At 32.4% G+C, this 23,611-nt stretch overlaps 1 long non-coding RNA gene across 1 annotated transcript; it reads left to right on the top strand.

The window, feature by feature from the left end:
- Positions 1 to 1,932: 1,932 nt before the first annotated feature.
- Positions 1,933 to 22,261, top strand: LOC127717242 (uncharacterized). Its single transcript, XR_007989157.1, has 3 exons — positions 1,933 to 2,064; positions 20,789 to 20,909; positions 21,825 to 22,261. It is a non-coding gene; the product is annotated as an uncharacterized LOC127717242 (long non-coding RNA).
- Positions 22,262 to 23,611: the final 1,350 nt, after the last annotated feature.

Here is a 23,611-nt window from a genome sequence, read left to right as displayed (position 1 = left end):
TTTTAATGTGCGTATTGTTATGCGTTTACTTTTCTACATTGGCTAGAGGTATAGGGGGAGGGTTGAGATCTCATAAACATGTTTAACCCCGCCGCATTTTTGCGCCTGTCCCAAGTCAGGAGCCTCTAGCCTTTGTTTGTCTTGTATTATTTTTAATTTTAGTTTCTTGTGTACAATTTGGAGTTTAGTATGACGTTCATTATCACTGAACTAGTATATATATTTGTTTAGGGGCCAGCTGAAGGACGCCTCCGGGTGCGGGAATTTCTCGCTGCATTGAAGACCTGTTGGTGGCCTTCTGCTGTTGTCTGTTCTGTGGTCGGGTTGTTGTCTCTTTGACACATTCCCCATTTCCATTCTCAATTTTATTTACAATAAAAAGTATGTGTGAGGTGTTATCATCTGTAAATCGTTTAATGACTGACCATATTCATGATCATTTGCATTTTATTATGAAATGTTATAGCCGTATCATAAATCAGTAAATTTGTTACCTCAGGATGGATTGTATTAAGCAAATAACTGCAATATTTGTGCACAATGACCATGATGACTACAAAATATTGTCCTTATTAATTAAGAGTGCCAGGATATTCTGTTCGTATTCATAATATTGAACCGTCACTACAGTTTGTAGTTTCCATATTTCAGGATGGTTTGTATAACAAAACTATGATACAACACTGACATGACTGATTATATGTGTACTTTATAATGAAAAGTTAGTCCAAATAAGTATCACGTCTAGAAAGGCTATTTGGACTTATGAAAAGTATGAGAATGTATTTGAGAATAGTATACTAACAGACTGTAAGTATATTATGCCAGTTGATTGGTTGTTTGTTGGTAGCTTAACGTGAAGGGGCAAATATTTCATTCATGTTCAGGACGCGTTTATTTTTTCGGAGTCCCATATATCATTTATAATCAATACAGATGAATCTGCCGAAATTGACGAGATGGTTCAACACTACAATTTTCGTTTGAACATTCCGTCAAAAAAAGAATCGTAAATCCAAGGCAAACAAGGTGAATTACGATGAAAAATCAATGTAATGCATAGAATTATATTAGGAGGAGACTGTAAAAAATTACAGTAAGTTCTTTTTTTGTCTATGCGAGGCATTGTTTGACAAACTTTTATTTTGAGATTGATAATTTAGACAGCTCGAGATTCCTTTTTATTTTCGACATACAGTTTAAGACGCGGATGTGTCACGTTTAACTTTTAGTCAAAAGTGCCTTACAAACTAAATAATCTGCATGGTGACTTGTCAGTTGACGCATACGTGCTTTATTTACAGTTTTCTATTAGAGAAAAAAATCCACTGTAAAAGAGATGGTCGATTCCTTGCCTTATTGAGAATAATTTCAGATAAATTGAAAACCACTCTATTTTCAGACTCTATAGCTAAATACTCGAATAAAATAAATGACTACAGTTGATGTTGAATATATTATAAACATGATCATGATGATAATCTTAATTTTTATACTTGTGATTACATACATTCTAATGTTGGTTTGAATGATATACAAGTACAAAGCATTTAGGAAAAAAGACTTTAAAAGTTTTGAAATATTCAGGTTAATCCAATCTAGCCGTACTTCCGGGTTGCAACTCTCTGCTGATTTTCATTATTGTACAAAATTGAGTGAAGTTGAAAGCAAGACTGATGAAACCATATTTTCAAAGAATCAGCACCTATAAAAAATACATTGACAAAAATCCGCAGAAATAAAATGAGCGTGAAGGGCGAGTTTAAAATGAAACGCGAGTAGATATAAAGACAGACAAATGGTGTTATATGTATTAATTTATTTTTATAATTACATCCGTCAAACGTATTTCAAACGTTTTCAGTGTTACGACATATAATTAAGTGGTATGTTAAAGTACTTGATCAAGTTAGAAAACACTCTAGAGTAAAGTTAAAAAGTTAAGTCCTAACGGTTTATAAATTACTCGAAATATCGTTATGGGAAATATTGTAAAACTGGCCTGTTTGGTGTATATTGTAACCATATATTACTGTGAGGCAGGTTGCATTCGTAACACTGTTAGTAAGTATGAGTTTATCTTATTCAATGTATGTATTTTTAAATGTCAATATTCGAGAAACTTTACATATTTTGAAAACATTATAAAATTTCACAGTAAAACTAAAGCTATGATAAATTTGAATAAAATTGAGAATGGAAATGGGGAATGTGTCAAAGAGACAACAACCCGACCACAGAACAGACAACAGCAGAAGGCCACCAACAAGTCTTCAATGCAGCGAGAAATTCCCGCACCCGGAGGCGTCCTTCAGCTGGCCCCCAAACAAATATATATACTAGTTCAGTGATAATGAACGCCATACTAAACTCCAAATTGTACACAAGAAACTAAAATTAAAAATAATACAAGACTAACAAAGGCTAGAGGCTCCTGACTTGGGACAGGCGCAAAAATGCGGCGGGGTTAAACATGTTTATGAGATCTCAACCCTCCCCCTATACCTCTAACCAATGTAGAAAAGTAAACGCATAACAATACGCACATTAAAATTCAGTTCAAGAGAAGTCCGAGTCTGATGTCAGAAGATGTAACCAAAGAAAATAAACAAAATGACAATAATACATAAATAACAACAGACTACTAGCAGTTAACTGACATGCCAGCTCTAGACTTCAATTAAACTGATTGAAAGATTATGTCTTCATCATATGAATATCAGGCACAATCCTTCCCGTTAGGGGTTTAGTATCATACCATCATAACATATATGAGAAGAACATAACCCGTGTCATGCCAACAACTGGTTTTTAAATAAATGTGTTTAGTGCCGATGCAAAGACCCTATAAGTGAATCAATATTAACGCCAAAATATGCAATCTTTAATGACCTGACAACAGTATCGTAACTATATCCCTTCTTAATAAGTCTATTTAAAGGATTTGTTAGTTTCAGAGGTGAATACTGACATTTTTGTGCTTTATAAAGAATATTTCCATAAAAAATTGGATGTGAAATACCTGAACGTATAAGAAGTCTGCATGTTGAGCTATATTTACGAATGATGTCCTTATACCGATGATAAAATTTAGTAAATGTTTTGACTAGTTTGTGATATCGAAAACCCTGGTGTAATAATTTTTCAGTAATACATAAATTTCTCTCGTTAAAATCTAAAACATTGTTACATACACGAGCGAATCGTACAAGTTGAGATATATAAACACCGTAAGATGGTGACAAGGGAATGTCACCATCTAAAAATGGATAATTAACGATAGGAAATGAAAAATCATCTCTTTTATCATATATTTTAGTATTAAGCTTTCCGTCAATGATATAGATATCAAGATCGAGGAAAAGGCAGTGGTCATTGTTAGTATTAGCTTTATTTAAAGTAAGTTCAACAGGATAAATTTCTTTAGTATACATACTGAAGTCGTCATTATTGAGAGCCAAAATATCATCCAAATATCTAAAAGTATTATTAAATTTGTGTATCAGATGTTGTTTCGATGGGTCTTTACTGATTTTTGTCATAAATTGTAACTCATAGCAATACAAAAAAAGGTCCGCAATAAGTGGTGCACAGTTAGTCCCCATTGGAATTCCGATAACCTGACGATATACGGAATCTCCAAAGCGAACAAAAATGTTATCTAGTAAAAATTCAAGGGCATATATAGTATCAAAGCATGTCCAATTGACATAGTTTTTTTGTTTATTGCTACTAAAAAATGACCTAAAAGAGTTTGAACATATATATTCACATTCTGACTTTTTAAATGTCCATTTAATTAGGTGTGTGAATTTTTTCTTAATGAGAATGTGAGGCAATGTGGTATATAGGGTAGAAAAATCAAAACTTTGAACAGATTCAAAATCACCAATATATGCATGCAATTTATCAAGTACTTCCAACGAGTTCTTGACACTCCAAAAGTAATTAATTCCACTATTTTCGAAGGCCTTATTTGAACAATTTATTATCAGGTTTTTGATTGTACCAAGTGTACTGGTAAGAAGAATAGACAATTTAGTAGTGGAACAATGGCTTGAAGACGAAATGAATCTATATTTGTAAGGTGTTTTGTGTAGCTTCGGAAGCCAATACATAGTTAGGACTTTCATTGTATTTGGTTCTGCTTGTAAAGCGGTAGCTAAAAGTTTATGTTTGTTACAGATGTCGTTTTCTGAAAATGGAGTCAGTTGGAATGTTGGTGAATTGGTGATTTCTTTTTTCAGAACCTCAATGTAAAATTTACGTCAAACAATAATAATATTATTAGCAGCTTTATCGGCCGGGACAAAAACAAATTCCTTGGCTAGTTCTTTTAGTTTATGTTTGATACGAGAAATAGGTTTATTGTGGTTATTGTTAAGAGTAAAATGTTCATTAAAATGTTGAATACGTATATCAACAATGTTCATTACTGATTTAAAAAAAGAGTCCAAAGATTTTTTGTCAGCTTTTTCCCGTTTTATCCATTTCAAACAGTAAGTATGGAGTGAGTCGTGGATGATATTACGACACTCATTCCAATTAATAATTGACGGGGGACGATATTTAGGTCCTTTACTGAGGAATGATTTTAACTCTCGGTCTTGAACGATGTTAAGATCTCCTGTTATAACATGGGAAATGGGTCCATAAATGTATTCGGAATTACTGCAATTACATGAAGTAGGTGTATTTTCACTGATATTAACATCTTTACATATTCATATGTGTCCATAGATATTCTAGCGGATAGGCATTAAAATGCTACTACCAACACTAGTAACTCGAATTTAGCTTGAACGGACAAAAACGCATTAACGGCATTTAAAAAAGATTAATGATAATTAAATAAAGATTGACAAAAATTAAAAATTAATTTTAATGCATTTCAATCCATATCAAATCATTTTAATACCAGTCAAATAGTTTCCCTTGCGGTCATTCAAGTTAATTTGAGATGTGGTTAAACTGCGTCAAACTAATTAGCCACGCCCCCGTTAAACGGAATCAAACTGATGTTAAGTCCTTTTAAATTTAAAGTGTCCGCCTTTTTGTAAGGTAAATCACTCAAGCGGTACAGCATCCTCGTGTATCTATCGTTTAACCGTTCCGAGCGTTATCGATTTTAGTCAGAAAAGTAAAAATGTACCTCTTACAAATATTCACATTAAAATTAAATAATGACAAATACATGTGTAAACTAAGTTTTTTATAGTTAATGATGCCAGATTTTCAAAATGCATCGAAAATTATAATTAGTTCTTTTTTTTATTTGTAAACACGCAGCAGCTCTTGAGATAAAAAAAAAAAGTGACTGTGATAAAAAAAAAATATTATTTTGCTTGAAATAAAACGAGAAAGCTGGTAGTTATTTAATAGCCAATAAAGGGACCAAAATGAGCATGTTTGATGAATGCCAATGGATATTGTACGCAAACATTAATCTCTATGAAGGTATCGTCTGATCAAAAATGTAATTTCGTCGAGAATATGCAATAATATTTGCCACGGTACGTTAAGCAAATTTAATTGAACCAATTCCGTCCCGAACTTTTAAAAATTCACATTAAAACATATCTTCTTTTTTGTCTAATTCGCATGGAAAATTAAAATTTCGTTTAGCTTAAACAGTTTTAAATGCGCCCCGTACTCGTATACCGGATACCAAATATACATGAACACTGTTTGTCTTGAGTCTGATAGTGCCATGCTAGTCATTACTAAATTCATACGTGTAAAACTATACAATTTTACTCATCTGCCTTCAACACAAAGTCTTGGCTAACACCGAACAGCAAGCTATACGGTGCCCCAAAATGACCAGTGTAGAACCATTCAAACGGAAAAACTAACGGTCTATATATTCGACTTTTGAAATACATAATCAAACAACAACCACTAAACAGCAGGTTAGGGCAGATGCAAACAAATGCAGCGGAGTTCAAAAGCCCAAATACACGAATAATTCTCGAGACTTAAGTGACATTGTTTTAATAAGATCAGAACCTTATATGTGTTAATTTTAAAGCAAAAGATATAAGTTTGTAAGAAAATATTGACGTACCAATTCTAATAGCTAAGAAAATTTCCTTTTGCTAAACGATGATAACATTTTAACATTTTGGAATACCTTATAATTCATAATCTATTTCTGAAACGACTTCTCGCCTTGAACATGTATGAAATGTTTGCCACTGGACGTTAAACAACCATTAATCAATCATTCAAATTGTGCTTTAAAAATGAATTAAGCCGCAAGTGTATCCATCAATGAGTGTTGTTGTTTGTTTATCCATTTAACATATACTGAATTCGTTTTTGTCCAGAATTATATTCCTTAGAAGAGTTCAAGTATGTAAATAAATTCATAGGGTATCATGTGCTCGTTGAAATTTTTCAGTGAAATCAGTATTGTGTGTCCAACGTTCTTTCATGCATATCAAATGTTTATCCACTTTTTGCTGTTTGTAGTCTGTTAGTCCTCGGTCTCCAAACTTTAGCACACACTTATGTAATGACAAATCTCGAAAGGGGGAACATTTTTTTTTATTGAAAAAAAATAAATAAAACAATTTCTATATTCTATTATTCAATTAACCGATGTACACCTAAGATTTTCAACTATAGATGTTGAATTAAAAAAAAAAACAATAATAAGTCCCAATGTATTTTTATGGCAAACATATCTAAAGGGTTATTTTCTCATGCAAAATAATTATTTTTTCATTTTTTCAAGATAATAGTGTTATCAGATATGTTCTTTGACACGTGTCTTACGGGTCACCGATTTTCGGCAAAATCAAAGAAAATCAGCAAGTGCCTAAACATTAGTTTTAAGAATGTTGATGCTGTATTAATATATGGAACATGTCTTCATACCAAAATATAGTACTCACATTTAATTTTCTTGTAAATGAAATTGGGAATGAATATGGGGATTATTGACGTCATACTCAACCCCGAAATATATAAAAGAAACTAAAATTAAAAGTATACAAGACTAACAAAGGCCAGAGGCTCCTGAATTGTGACAGGCGCAAAAATGCGGCGAGGTTAAACATATTCATATTTTTTTTTCGAATTGTCTTTTTTTGTGAAATTATTCAGCAACAAATTAATCTATTTATTTTTAATACAATGAAACAAGATTTTTTTAACGAAATGTATTTTTTCGTCCCTAATATTCAAAGGAAATAAACAATTTGTAAAAAAAAAAAAAAAAAAAAAAAAAACTCCGCCCATCCTTCTCTTCACAACCCGCCTCCCCCTTTAAATCCAGAAAAGAATGAATTGACATTTTATTAAAAATAAATGTAAAATCATAGATAAACTGCTATTATATTCTTATTAAGATCTACATTTTAACAGATTCGGGGACTTATATTTCTCTAAAAGCCCATGCATACACTAATATTTGTGTGTTTTTTGTTTCAAGTTGTTTCAATTATCATTTACATGTATGAGGCTATAAATGGGACCACCATTTATAAGTATATGAATGGGGTTTACAGATTTGAGAATTATGAGGAAACTAAGTTAATAAGAAGCGAGGCAAAAAAAAACTAGATAACAGAATATAGAGGTGGTGTAACCCGAATAATTCAGTCGTTATATTCCGCTGATCTACGATTACTACATAAATTCAAAATTTTATGAATGTTGAAATTGATAGAAATAGTTTTTATACGCCCGTCAATTTTTGACGGGACGTATTGTGGTATACAAATGTCCGGTGTCCGTCCGTCCGTCCGTCTGTCTGTCCGGCGTAAACATGTCGCACCGTAACATCAGAACGACTTATCCAAATTTTATGAAACTTAACATAGTTGTTTCTTATGATAGTCAAACGATCTGTATACTTTCTGGTGAAAATAAGATTAAAATTTTTTGAGTTACGGGACTTAGTAACTAAACCAGGTGTGTGTTTTTTTTTTCACATGTCGCGCCGTATCTCAAAAACAATTTATGATTATTGCTTGAAACTTTACACACTTCTTAGTTATGTTAATCTTAAGATCTGTATACTTTTTGGTGATGATTCAAAATTTTATTTTAGAGATATTGAGTATTTTGCTAAAAAAGGGGGAGGGGTTTTTCCACATGTCGCGCTGTATCTCAAAAACGATTTATGATTATTGCTTAAAATTTTACACACTTCTTAGTTATATTAATCTAAAGATCTGTATACTTTTTGGTTTTGATTCAAAAGTTTATTTTTGAGATATTGTGTTTTTTGTAAAAAAGGGGGTTTTCGCATGTCAGGCCGTATGTCAGAAACTATTTACGATTACTGAATAACAATTCACACACAAGACGACGGGCGTATCATGCGCTCATGGCGCAGCTGTTTATTTGAAAATATTTTATCGAACTTTGATATCGTAATCTGTAAAGTTCAACGAGACTTTTTGTACCTTTTTTCATGGACTGTCTCGGATATAACGATAACGCAAATCACGTGTATATAACATGGTATAGGCCCAGGAAGATATCATTTCATTATCACTTCCTAATATCCAATCCACAGACACGAGTCACACGACATCCCCGTATCTTCTAATTTTACTAGTATACGAATTACCAACAAATTTGGCAATTACCAGTTGTTGACGCTAGTAAGAAAATGAATAGTTAAGTTCGAATTATTATTATTTCAAATGTCAAAAACACTTTAAGTATTATAACAGATCATCTAAAAATCAAACTAAGTAAGAAGTATCACAGCTCAGTTCAGGCCAATGTCACTCATTAGGACTTATAACTAATTGAAATACTGACACATTGCTTATAGTTTGCCTAACGCTAATTTGAATCGTAAGATATTACTGATTTAAAAACTTGTAGTATCAAAATTGAATTGCATAAATTAAAAAGAAATACATTGTGTATCTAAAGTATTTTCATCAGCTTTCCGGATGACCCTAATAATATTTACCTTTCAAATGATTTTTCTACAGAAGGTTATATGTCATCTCTCTGGTCACTAAATTCAGTGCCCTAAAGCTAAAAGTTACCGTCAGATGTATATAGTAAAAAGGCAAAAAACGCTTAGTTGTTAATTTCTGTGTTATTTGGTCTCTTGGCGAGAGATTATACCACATCTCCTTATTTTTTTAGATTTGTTTGTGTTCAATGTGCAAACAATGCGAAAACATATTATATAGTATCTTTAAAATGAAACGGTGTGTAGAAATACCGCAAAGGACTTCTTAGTGCACTAAGGACACAAAAACGATGTTTTAAGATCACAAAGAACATGGATATATTAAGTATATAACTCATAAATATAAAGTTTGGTATCAATAGATATTGTAATTTTGAAGTAAAAGGACTTTTTAATCAGCGCGTGCCACTCGGCACGTGACCAACGGCTTATTGCAAATTCCCAATCATTAAGTTCAATCAACCATATCCAAATAACAATCGTCTTTTGATCGTTACTAATTGATTAATTAATGATACTTGTTGAATAAACCTAACGGTTTAGGATGTTATAATTTGAAGATGATGAAAGAAAAATTAAAAACTGAATTTTATGTTTACTTTGCCTTTGTTTTATTTTGTTTTGAAGGACATTGCATTAGTAAACTTTTTTTTTTTTTAAAGAAACCTGTTTTGAGATAGAAATTGAGAAAAAAAATGCTTCTGAGATTTCATTTCAACATTTACAACTCTATAGTTTACATACTATCATTATACCTTGAAAGACATTTGAGAGTAAAACATATTCTTCAAAACCCGATTATAGAAGTGATATAGAAAGACTTCAAGAGATCAATATTATTTTCAAAAAGAGAATAATCATATTAAATTGTTTTCTATGAAAGTTACCTTTATTACGGATGTCATTGTGTTTTTATTGTCATTCTCCGCCATATGTGTATTTTTTATAATTATAAAATTTAATTATGTTATTAATATAACACTGATGCATTTAAAAAAATAATGTAAACCATATATTCTTGCTCCTAAATAAAACTCTTATAATCTTATCCTTAGTAAATCTAGTATGTGTACCCATTAAAAGTATTTCGGTTGAACAAAATTACCGTTCTATAACTAAAATTTGGCCCAGTGATTTCAGAGGAGAAGATTTTTTGTAAAAGCTAACGACGACGGACGCAAAATGAGCTAAAAATAAGAGTAGAAAATACGATATTACATAGAAGTAAAAAATATAACAGACAGAAATACAAAAAGCACCATATAACTGCATTTATCATGTTTATAAGATATTTCAGGCAAAAACATCACTATCTATCAAGCATATAAAAAAACAATTTCTTCTACTTAGAATATTACAGCAGGTCTTGTCAACCACACCAAAAAACAGTACTTTTAAAAAGATGTATAAACTTATCATCATCAGATAAAATATTAAAATCACCATTACTTCTTTTAACTTCATAAAATAAACTTTCACGTAAATCTGCATATAAAGGACAGTCTAATATAATATGTTTCTCATCTTCAATTTTACATGTTTAATCAGTATACAAAGTGGATTCTAAACGGTCAAGGTTTTTCGAATTTCGGGATGTCGGGATTTAACTTTTTTTAAATTCGGGACTTCGGGATTTCATGTTTTTAAGCCCGGGATTTCGGGATCAGGACCCCTCCGACCCCCCCCCCCCCCCCCCCTCCTCACAAAAGATATGATCATAAAATTTAAAATAATGTATTTTTACAAAGTCTATTTCTATATACCATGTCCTTTGTGAAAGTTGTATCATTCCATCAGGTCCTTAGTGCACATTTTTCTTCTTAGTGTACGAAGGAGGTCCTTTGCGGTATTTCTACGAATGTGCTGCCTTGGAGCCTTTAAATTAGGAGACTGAATTAACGAGAGCTTCTAAACACCACCTAGGCCGCCTTTGCGCACTAAGCTCCTTTAACTGGACCAAGCCCATGATGGGATAGTGTTATGATAAAAAAAAAACGTACCGTCAAATGTAGTTTTTCCACAAGATATTTTATTATCTGATGTTGTTTGTCAAACAAATCAATCAACAAAGAAGCATGGATATTGAGCACTTGTATAACACTTGTACATAAGTTTAATAATGACAACTATCCATTTTGTTATAAAAAACATATGCATATTTTTTTTAATTTGAGGTTTCATATGACTTTAAGATCAATACCTCTTTATCTCTTCTAATTACGAAAACACAAGAATTATTTTTTTTTAGTTTGAAGTTATTTCTTAAAGGTTTATTGGATCAATTAACAAGGTGATTAGACATTACACAAAGAAGAGCGCGTGCCACATTAAAATAATAACATATTTTTTTAAATTTTAAACTAAGGAATCGTTTTGAAACTAATTTTTATTAAGTTTTTGAAAAAAGTCATATTAATGGAAATTAGTTAAAAAGTCAAAGTTCAAAGTCATAAAGAAGTGTTCCGTGTAGAAATGTTTTCGAAAGTCTAGTTTGTTCATAATTTCTCTATGTAAAACGGTTTTGTAAACTTCTTTAAATAAATTCGGATCTTCCCTCATCTGATCACCAGCATGGCTGAAGAAATTGTTCCCAGATGTATTGTGAGGTGACACGTCCAGGTATTCAAGCGATTTCCTGTCGGACTTTAAAACTCTTATTACACAATTACATAAAGAAAGTTGGTGCATCACTTGACCTCTGAGGGTATTGATCAGTGTACACGGCCGATAACTTGTAACTTTCCATTTTGAAAATATCAGGTGTAATATACATCTTTGTCTTGCGTGTCCGATAGTGATATACTATAGTCATTACTTATACGCTTGTTTATAAATAACGTTTCTGGTGTTAAGATTGATATTTATGAAAATCTTAATAATTCCCCAAAAAAGATCTGATAAAATAAAAATCTATTTACATATTTTCCAAGGGTATATACTCGTTGTCAATAGATATGGACATTTGAAACATACACATTACTAGTATATATGATTTCACAAAATGTACGCACTTGTCAGTCATTGGTTTATACGGCTTGGAAGAATGTTATGGAACTATAATAATAATAGATAGTCTCAATTAAGAATATATACATGTATATACATATTGAATATATGAGAGAAACATTCAAAACCAATCTGATTTTAAAACAGGTCGAAGTATTACTCGCTTTAATATGGTTCGTCGAAGTTATGGACAAAGTAAAATTACAGATATATCTTTCGGTTAGATTATTTCGAACAGTTTAAGAAATTCGTCATCATCACAATTGTTGGGTATAATCAGAGACATATGTCTAATGTATAATAATGTGAACATGGTTCTAATAGTACCTTAAATTATGTCAATTTTCCTGTTCCGACATGCATGTTATATGTATGCCACTGGACGTACATTAATGATCCCCAAAAAGAATTTCTGAATAATATGATTTATGATAGTTTGTATGAGTGTAACCATTGTAGCCAATGTAACCATTATGTCAATGGGGGTTACAAAACAAGGTAACCCAATTTAGTGCAAATGTTGTGCCTTATATACCTTTTCTGCTCTCTGGTCGGATTGTTGTCGGACACATTTTCTATTTCCATTCTCCATTTTATTCAATTGGTTGCATGCATTTTTGTTTTGTCTCTCTCTGATGTTTTCGCAGAATTAATCTAAATATTTTAAAGAAGACATTTAACTCTTTCTTCTAAAACTTTTAGCATTAAAACCTAATTGCATGAAATTGAATTAGTATGTTATTATCAGTTTTATCACTTTTTCGGATGAACTTTATAATATTGACCCAGGAAATGATTTTTGACAGAATTTTATATATTGTAGAATTCGTTCTTTTTATCGACACATTAATTGATTATTTGCTTCCGTAAAATGATATTTTTCGCGACGTCAAACTGTGAAATATCGGGAAAAAATGCATCTTTTCGAGATTTAACCATTAGCTTAAAAACGAGAACATGGACCCCCTCTTTTTAAAAATGGCGTTTGGCATGACACTGTATGAAGACAGAGACATATAATACAATTTGGCGTTTTACGTTTCCGCATTAAAATTCTTACGTTTCCGCATTTTTATAGTACTCTTTTCCGCATTGTTTTTGCATTGATTTTATTAAAGGTTATTTACGTTTCCGCATTTAAATCTTTAATGTATCCCCCCCCCCCTTTTTTACTCACCAGTTGGGTGGAAGTAGGACTTCGAGCAGGATAAGTCTTTATGACTAAAATGAAACTACAAATGTATCAACTTAAAATGATAAAAATCACACATGGTCATATATCAATTAATAGTCAATGTTCAGCACTAAAAGTTTATATATATTTTAGGCGTCAGTATACTATTATACAGTACATGTAGCACAGTTTAAAGCGGTAAACTTGTAGCCAACTGACTTTATAAAGTCAACCTCGTATTCTATTCTCTACCATACTTGACAAACTGTTCGGATACGAATTCAGCACGTTCGCGATCATTTTTACGAACGGATGCTATTGCTGATAAAGACCGAATTTTGATGTAAGTTGTTGTTTGGATCTTCTGCAAAACGTCCATAAAAATAAATATAATTGTGTGACATGGATAGAACTGGGAGAAACGATTCCGGCCCAGTTGTGGTTCTTTTGGTATCTGTGTCGGGAGGAGATGACCATATTTGATAATAAAGTCTTATACCGATATATCATTATTACCATTTTTTACAGGTGAAATACAGGTAAAAATGCGGAAAAGTAATGCACGAAAATGTGGAAACGTGAACTGGGTTTTTGCTAAAAATGCGGAAACTTTATACACCCATACAATTACTATATGTCTCTGATGAAGATTATTCGTTCCAACTTTTATGAAGAAATAACCGACTTTTTTCAACTAGATAAATAAACAACAAAAATGCCGTTTTTTTTCTTCTAAAATCAATTTATTTCTTTAACAAAAAGGATTTTTGATAAGGATTGTTACACAAATGTAGAGCCCAATTTTGTAACGAAGATATTCCTTATCTCTTTACCGAAATCCGCATACGTTTATCTTTTGAAACAAAATTTAAGGAGACAGAAATGTTCAAGAAACCGAAATTTTTAGTAAATGTCGAAAACTTCAAACCCGTTTATCTTTAAAATTCAACACATGAAGATATAGATATAGTTTTTATTACATATTCAAGTTGATTTTGTAAAAATTAGCTTGTATGTGAACTTTCATAAAAAAAAACAGTGTTGTTGGTCGTTTGCCCATAATTGCCCTAAAGCTAAATGTCATCGTCAGATTGTGAGGGTCTGAATCGGGATTCATTATTTCTGTATTCTATAATTTTAGGCAATTTTTTCTATTCGTTATACCTTTTGCCGATCATTCTTTATTCCATGTATTCTAGAACCTCATCATTTTCTTTTCTATGTATTTGTCTGGTTATTTTCTGTTTTCTTTATTCTTTTGTCAATAATTTTCATCCACAACGTCATGTATAATGGAAGACGATAAACATTTTAGTATACATACCACCCGTTGTCAATTCTCCCCTGATATACAAACCACATGTAGTTATTTCTCACTTGGACACAGAACTTATATATATATATATATATATATATATACAACTCGTCTAAACATCAACCCAACAATGTTAGATCTGTAAATTTGCTTTCGCAATTTTTTTGTTCTTCCCTCGCCGGGATTCGAACCCATGCTACTGAGATATCGTGATATATATTTTACGTAATAGTAACGAATGGAATTTTATCGCACTGGCTTGTTAAATGTATTTTGATCTGACAACAAGAATACATTGGTTTATCATAATTTTTTACTTTATCTAAAATTAAGAATGAAAATGGGGAATATGTAAAAGAGACAACAACATGAAAACAGAAGGCCACCAATTATATTTGATCATGTTTTAGTTTCGAAAAAGGCATCAACCATCGTATTTTCAAAAAATCTTTACAAGGATGATCAAAGTTTTAACGACCTTGAATGGCTATACAGACTGAGCCCTCGCACGGTCGGTCTCTAAAATTTGCCGAATTTAAGAAACTTTTTCAAGAGATAGGCTTTGCCTAGCTTTAGGCCCCGGGTTTTAAACAATATCCATTTAGGAACAAAATTGTGGCTTCTTTATATTTAATTTTGTCGAAGAGAACAATTACACAAAGTGCAACATGCGAGAAGAGGTTTCATTTTCGCTTACATTATTTTTTATTGAAGTGACTAATCTTTTGAGGTTACGTCACGGAAATATATTTCAAATGAAAAGGTGCAATTGGATGCATCCCTAAAAAAAAATAAAAATATAGAGATAAAATTACGGCTATTCGTCAATCAGACAGCAATCCTACATAAAAACAAGTAGGTTATCTGACAAATAGAATAAAAGGTTAACTTTAAGCATAACCCGCGCTGATATCAACTTTCTAAGTTCTGAGTAAAATTCAACATACATGTAGGACTCTGAAACGTAAAATATACGAAAGTTGTTTTTTTTTTGTTACGTACGATACACGGAGAGTGCCATTTCCTAAATACATACGGGTCCACAAACTATTATAATGTAAGGGTAAATGAGGATCTCATTAGAGGAACAAAGTAAAAATGCAAACTGAAGGAAGAATAATTTCCACACAGAGAACATCAAAAAGGACGATCTCTCAATTAGTATGCAACTGTAACTAATACACCCATAGACATTAACACTAGTTAATGCTTTATATACTGACATTGAAACAAATATACTGCTCATATAAAATTTGTCATTACTACCCGGGAAAAAGAATACGTTTCCACAATTAAAGTCTACGCTTCCGGAAATAAATACCTTACTTTTCCGAGAAAATAGTACAATTCCGGTATGTTCAGGCAAAAGTAGTAATATCTTTTAAAGTCAAATCCTAAGGAAAGGATGCACACAAGAGCTAACTGTTCACATTCTGGTATGTTGTGTGGTTGAGTTGCTGTCTCTTTTACGTCTTTATCACATCTTCTCTTCGTATATGTACGCGACTTTGATATCGTCATGCATGGACACAATACTTCACTACATTTCCATTTTCGTATTTTGACATGATTAATATACAAATAAGAAGATGTGGTATAATTGACAAATTCGAGTAATTATACTACATAACATAGGTGATGTCATGATCACAAAACTTCCAATAATTTTGACATTGATCATTAGTTATATTTTACTATTTTGTAAATTTGAGTTATTGACAAACAATCGCAGGTCTTTATTTGTAGCACGTTCCTTCGTTCACGTTTCCGCAAAAAGAAAAAGAGTTTTCTTCTCGGACTTTAACAGCCCTTTCCCGCAATTATTTTCAAGATAATTTCATATAACACATTATGAAATCCCGACCAATGAAATTTATTTGAATATTAAACGTGGCCTACGAGAGCACCTAGATTAAACTTGGGAAGTTAGAATAGCCAATTATTTTTTTTTATCTAGTAATTACCGCTAAAATATGCATTACCGCTAAAATATGCCTTACACAATTATATGACAGAAACATTTTATCCGACGTGCTTTACAATGTTTAAGTTACCTTTTGGTCTTAAAAACGTTTTTGAAAGCCGCAAATATAAAAATAAGGTTTTTTTTTTAAATATTCCTTTTGGGCCAGGGCCGACCGTGCGAGGGCTTAATAGCCAGTCCAGTTCGTCAAATGTTCATTTCTTGCAAGAATTATTTTACATGCGGACATAACGATAATCCCTTCGTAAACCCACTTCAAATTTCATTTGTCGTTTGCTGCTTTTACACAAATAACACACATTTTTAACCAGTGACCGGTATTACAATTTTACACAGATTTAAAAGTTCATTGAGCTGTTACTTTAATTACAAGTTTTAGCAAGACGAAACTGTTTACTAAATGAATTCAACAAATGTCAAGCTCATCTAGATCAATTTTATTATTTAACAAAAAAATGTTTTTAATTACAAGCTATTTTAAATGTCGGTATAAATGTTAATGTTTTTTTCTTGCCAAAAATATAATATGCATCTATTAAAACTTATTGTCTATTGATTAAAAAAACATCTTTCCCTTCTAGGTTTGTAATGAGCACAATTACGACCTTCTTATTATCTTTCCGGTTTTTATTTTTTCGCAGATATATTTAAAAGACCATACCTTACTTACATGCCACGAGTTTTCATATTAGTAAGCAATATTGAAAACGAATAATTTGATATAAAGAGCTATTTTATTTTTAACAGATTAACACTTTGTACTTTTTAAATCGTGCATCAATATTTAAAAATTTATTATATATCTATTGTTCATTCGTATATCTTAATTGTGAAGCATGTTTATTTTTTTTATTAAAAAGTCTCACCGCTTGTATAACATTATACATTCCAATATACATATAAAACATTACGTATAACATAAATATTGGAAAACATATATAAAACTAACCACCAGTAAAATATCTTAAATCGATAACGCTCGGAGCGGATTAATGATAGATACACGAGGATGCTGTTCTGCTTGAGTGATTTACCTTACAAAAAGGCGGACACTTTAAAGTTTAAAAGGACTTAACATCAGTTTGATTCCGTTTAACGGGGGCGTGGCTAATTAGTTTGACGCAGTTTAACCACATCGCAAATTAACTTGAATGACCGCAAGGGAAACTATTTGACTGGTATTAAAATGATTTGATATGGATTGAAATGCATTAAAAATAATTTTTAATTTTTGTCGATCTTTATTCAATTTTCATTAATCATTTTTAAATGCCGTTAATGCGTTTTTGTCCGTTCAAGTTAAATTCGAGTTACTAGTGCAATAGATAAAAGATTATAGGTTTTGTATTGTTGATTTTTTAAAATTTTATTTAAAAGTAAAAACTAAAAGATTTATCAGAATATATATACTCTAAATATCAGCACAACAATGTTAAATCTGCAATTTTGCGAAAGCAAATTTTTGTTCTTCCCTCGCCGGGATTCTAACTCATGCTTTTGGGATGTCGTGACAACACCGCCTGCACTGTGTCCAGTGCTCTAGACCATTCGGCCACCTAGACTAAACTAAAAATTCAGCTTTCGGTGGCCTAGTGTTACCTTTCCTTGGCAGTAGAGTCTAAAGTTGTAACACAGTACATGATATATTAGGCATGGAGATGGCATTGATTGCAGATTAGCTAAATTATCTGTTGTAAAGGATCGTGAGATGCAGTCACAGAAATAATTATTTGATAAGTACGTCTAAACAAGTGACAACTCTACGACAGATCCATCCATTGGATCACCAGTGAAGGTGATACACGGCTGAAAAGACATATTATAGTCATAATTACTCTAAATATCAGCACAACAATGGTAAATCTGCAAATTTGAGGAAGCAAATTATTGTTCTTCCCTCGCCAGGGTTCGAACTCGTGCTATTAGGATATCATGACAACACCACCTGCACTGTGTCCAGCACTCTAGTCTACTCGGCAACTTAGATTTAACTAAAAATTCAGCTTTCGGTGGACCAGTGTTACCTTTCCTCGTCTGTAGAATCTAGAGTTGTAACACAGTGCATGATATATAAGGCATGAAGATGGAATTGATTTGTCACTTGTTTAGACGTACTTATAAAATAATTATTTCTGTGACTGCATCTTACGATCCTTTACGACAGATAATTTTGCTAATCTGCAATCAATTCCATCTTCATGCCTAATATATCATGGACTGTGTTACAACTCTAGATTATACTGACGAGGAAAGGTAACACTAGGCTACGCCTAAAAAGTGTACAAAAGAACACCAAATTAAAAAAAGGGAAACATTAAATGTAATTATCTATAAATATTTTGGATAACAGATATCCTTCATCAGTATGATTATGATGTAAAATGAATCCTATCAATCTATTCTGATTTAACTATAACATTCTCTAACTTTATACAATTAAAACCTAACACAACAACGCTTGTACAATTCTAAAATTTCAAAAATGACGTCGGTTAGGTATTAACAACAGAGACTGCATAGATATGCTTCTAACAAAAATAGTAATGTGCGATATGAACAGGTACATTTCTAAAATTTCACAGTTGTCGAAAGGTAAGATATTACAACACAGATTGCGTAGAAATACATTCCCAATGAACAGCACTGATCGTTTTGAGCTGGTATAATACTCAAATTTCAAATTGACGACGGTAAAGTAATTACAATAGAGGCTGGTTTTTACACATACCAAATAAATAGCAGTTTGATAATGATTAAAAAAAAACATTTTGACAAAGATTAAGTAATTGAACGTGGCTGTGTACTTATCGTATCAAATGAATAGCTCCCTGCAATTTAAACTGGTATAATTCTAGAATTTAAGAGTTGTCTACCAAAAGAGACTGCGTATTAATATCTAATATAACCCAAATGAAAAGCACTGCGCGAATAAGAACTACACCTTTTCATTGATTCCATTTGGTGCCAAAGTTTTTAATTTTCTTATCCAAAATCTTTCGAGCGAGTCTATTCTCCCTAGACCAAGCAGTCTTGTATTCTATGATTGTAATGGTCAGTCGATTAAGATCTGCCTTAGTGTGGCCAGAGGATTTCATATGTCGACTGAGAGGAAGGTCTGGCTTGCATTCATAGTCGCTACGATGGCCGTTCATACGTTTGTGAAATGGCTATTCTGACTTGCCAACATAGTGTTTACTACATTTACACTGTAAAAGATACACACCATTTGTAGTCTTGCAATGAACATTAATATTGTGTATTCCGTACCAGTGGAGTGACTGTCAAAAGTCTGGGTATTCAGTATTTGCTTGCATGTCAGGCATCGTTTGTTTCCGCATCCCTTGCCCACAGACGAAGAACCTAATTTAGAGGATAAATCAGCTCTCACCAGCAAGTGTTTAAGACTTTTGGGCCTACAGAAAGCCAGTATCGAGTGATCTCACACGATCCGATATTTCTTACAGCTATTTCATCAGCCATACGTCTTTTTTAGAAAGCTTCAGTTAGAGCTTTGACTTCTAAAATAGTTAAAACTGAACATCACGTATCAAATTTGAAATTTATCTGTCTCAGGGTGTTGTATTTTGAAAGCTTTACCCCTTACCACGGGTGACAAATTCCACAGCGTCTTTATCTCTGAAAACGGACTTTGGTCGATCACACACACAGTTTTTTTCAACTTATGAATTCGACGTTTTATCAGAGACCTGATTGTTTTGACCCATTCTGACAATGTGTCCATTTAAACGTCTTCTCGTTTAGTCCATGCTCTGGCGTAGTCCTCAATGGAATCCATAATTATTTTGAAGTTATGGTTCCAATTGATGTGTTTGGGTCGTGTGGCTAGAGGATTTCATATGTCGACTGAGAGGAAAGTCTGGCTTGCATTCATAGTTGCTACGATGGCCGTTCATACGTTTGTGAAATGGCTATTCTGACTTGCCAACATAGTGTTTTCTACATTCATACTGTAAAAGATACACACCATTTGTAGTCTTGCAATTAACATTGCAAAATATTGTGTATTCCGTACCAGTGGAGTGACTGTTAAAAGTTTTAGCTCTAAGCTTTCTAAAAAAGACATATGGCTGGTGAAATAGCTGTAAGAAATATCGGATCGTGTGAGATCACTCGATACTGGCTTTCTGTAGGCCCAAAAGTCTTAAAGACTTGCTGGTGAGAGCTGATTTATCCTCTAAATTAGGTTCTTTGTCTGTGGGCAAGGGATGCAGAAACAATTTATACCATGATATATCACCTTTAGGAGATGTTCATGTTGAATTATGTTTAGATCCCCAGTAATTATCATCTTAAGCTTGAAAACTAATTTTTCGTAATGTAAATATATCTTAATTTGTTTAGCCGACCGGAGAATGTTTGGCTGTTATATTAATGGACGTTACCTTTTTGCTGGGCAAACGAGGAAAATTGGATGTCAAATTTGTCATTGTGAAGCAGACCTACGCAGGGGACAATGTTGTTCGTAAGTGATTTGCATTCTGAACAAAATATTCATAATATGTTCTTTAAATTCGCTTTAAATATTAGCATGCATGACAAACTTTATGGACAAAAAATTAAGTGTAAGATCCGATAGCGTAAGTGCGCGCTAAACACATTATGCCCCCCCCTAAAAAAAACCAAAACAAAACAAACAAACAAAACAAACAAACAAACAATTAAATACAAATCAAGACAAAACTATGTCCTTTATAGTTTACGAACCAGAATTGGTTTTGCCCATTGTTGAAGGCCGTACTGCGACCTACATTTACTTATAATTTACGTCAATTGGTCTCTGGTGGATAGTTGTCTTATTGGCAATCATACCACGTCTTAATGTTTTCATATTATTGAACTGCATCTGAATATTGAAACAGTGTTAAAATCATGACGCATTTCTGATTCAAGATATACCATGATTTAAAGTTTACGTCTATTAACGTTAACACTGAACTTGAGAACAAGTTAAAACAAAAGACGATTAAGCTAAAGAAATAAAAAATAATATTTAAACTGGGTAATTATTAGTTGCCCCCAGGTGCCTGTTCTCTCTTTTAGAAACATATTGTGCAACTACATCTTGTACAAATACAAATTTGCAGCAGTCAATCATTGGAATGCGAGGGGTGAGGGACCTTTGAGCTTTGCCAGTCTTAAGTAAATTGAATCTCGTATGCATTATATAAAACTGTTTATGATAGTAATTATGTTTTATTTTCCATTTTGTGTGTTCTGTTTTGTCGTTGAATTGTCACTTGACTGTATGCATTTTATGGTACCTAATTATTCAAATACGGCTTTTTACCTTTTATACAGTTACCTTTACATCAAATGTTTTTATGTTCTACTGATATCTTGTCGACGAATAAGTGATAAAAAATATGTTCTATTATAGAGTTGGAATATATATTACAAGTCATCCAGATGATTGTAAAGTTATAAAAGAAGAATGTACTGAGAGAGTTGTCAAGATCAGCGACGAGTCAGAACCGTGTGAAAATGCGACAGCAGTTGGAAGATGATTTATCACGTGCAGAGTATTTGTCTAGGAAAACTACAGATACGATTACAGAATATAAAATTGATGTAATAATTCAAATACATTCTGACTGCTAACGTTTGTTTATTTCAACAAGAGGCTGGATTTCGCATGACGCTAATGATGCTTTTACCTGGTGCCAAATTCTAAAGTCCAATTTATTCAAAGATGTATAAAATAACTTATACAAGTAATATTTTTTCCTTATTTCTAAAATAACCTTTTATCTCTATACTCATCTCAAATATAATAGATTCTTGATTTTATGTAATAAATTGATGTAAATAACTACATTTAGTCCATGCCTTTATTAAGTAACGCCCCTGCATAATGTTAAAAGAACAGAACAGAACAAACATTACTTTTCAAGACAAGATGAAGGCACGGGAGTAACTACTGTTTGAGCGGATAAAGATAACGGGTAAAACATTTCAGCATTTTTAGACATGCTTTGATCATATAGCTCATTAATCATCTTTATCAGTCAGTTATTTTTATCCCGGCGTTTTGCTATGAATATTTCTGATGCTTGTAAAATAAAAAAATGCCAAGAAAGATCAGCACGGGAGTAACCTGTTGTGTTGCTCATTTTAAGTACAAACCTATTGATAAGTCTTATTTGGTGAGAATAGATTTCAGTATAATATGAAAATTCACATGATTCAAATGTATAGGTGTCACAATTGAAAATTGTCATGCAATTGCAACCAGGAGTGTAATTCAAACTTTAGAATTGATAAATCTTTCGTGAGTTTTAATAAGCCGGACCGATATTTAAATAGAAAATAACAAATTGAAGAAATACAATAAGATTTAAAAAAAAAACCTTACCACCCTGATATACGTTGTTTTAAAAACACTTGAGTATGTATTATCAGGAAACTGTTCTACACAACAAGCATACATCAAATCATTCCTAATCAAGCTGGTATTTATTATCTCATAGCTATAGTGTTGTTAAATTTGGACAAATCTACGACCCTGCTTTTGTTTTTTATATCTACTTGGAATCCACCAATTGTCCCTGATCCAAACTTGGAGGTGCATTTAATTACATCGTGGGAATATTGGCAATAATCGACCTCAAGACGTATTGGCTGGATGAAGTAGGAGACGACTTGGTTCGGTATTTACATATCCCGCTTTCGGGCATTTTGTTGTTACTTTCTTATACGTGTGGGTCCGGTTGGTCATTTTGAGCTGAGTTGTTGTCTGTTAATTTCGTTTGTGTTTTGAATTCTGTATTTTCGGTACATTTCACATATGTCTTATTTGTCAGTATATTCGAGTTACTCGTGGTTCGTCTGCAGGGTTTTTGTTTTATGTTGTTTGTTTTCATGTGTGTTTACTGATTTGTCTTACATGATCTTATAAATAAGAAGATGTGGTATGAGGGCCAATGAGAAAACTCTCCATCCAAGTCATAATGTATAAGAAGTAAACAATTATAGGTCAAAGTACTACCTTCAATACGGAGCATTAGCTCACACCGAACAGCAAGCTATAAAGAGCCCAAAAATGACTAGTGTAAAACAATTCAAACAGGAAAACCAACGGTCTAATCTATATAAAAAACGAGAAACGAGAAACACTTATGAACGACACTAACAAACGACAACCACTGAACAACAGGCTCCTGACTT

Source organism: Mytilus californianus, unplaced genomic scaffold, assembly GCF_021869535.1.
Source record: "Mytilus californianus isolate M0D057914Y unplaced genomic scaffold, xbMytCali1.0.p SCAF_92, whole genome shotgun sequence".
NCBI lineage: Eukaryota > Metazoa > Mollusca > Bivalvia > Mytilida > Mytilidae > Mytilus > Mytilus californianus.
This window is presented reverse-complemented; position numbering and strand designations above follow the sequence as displayed.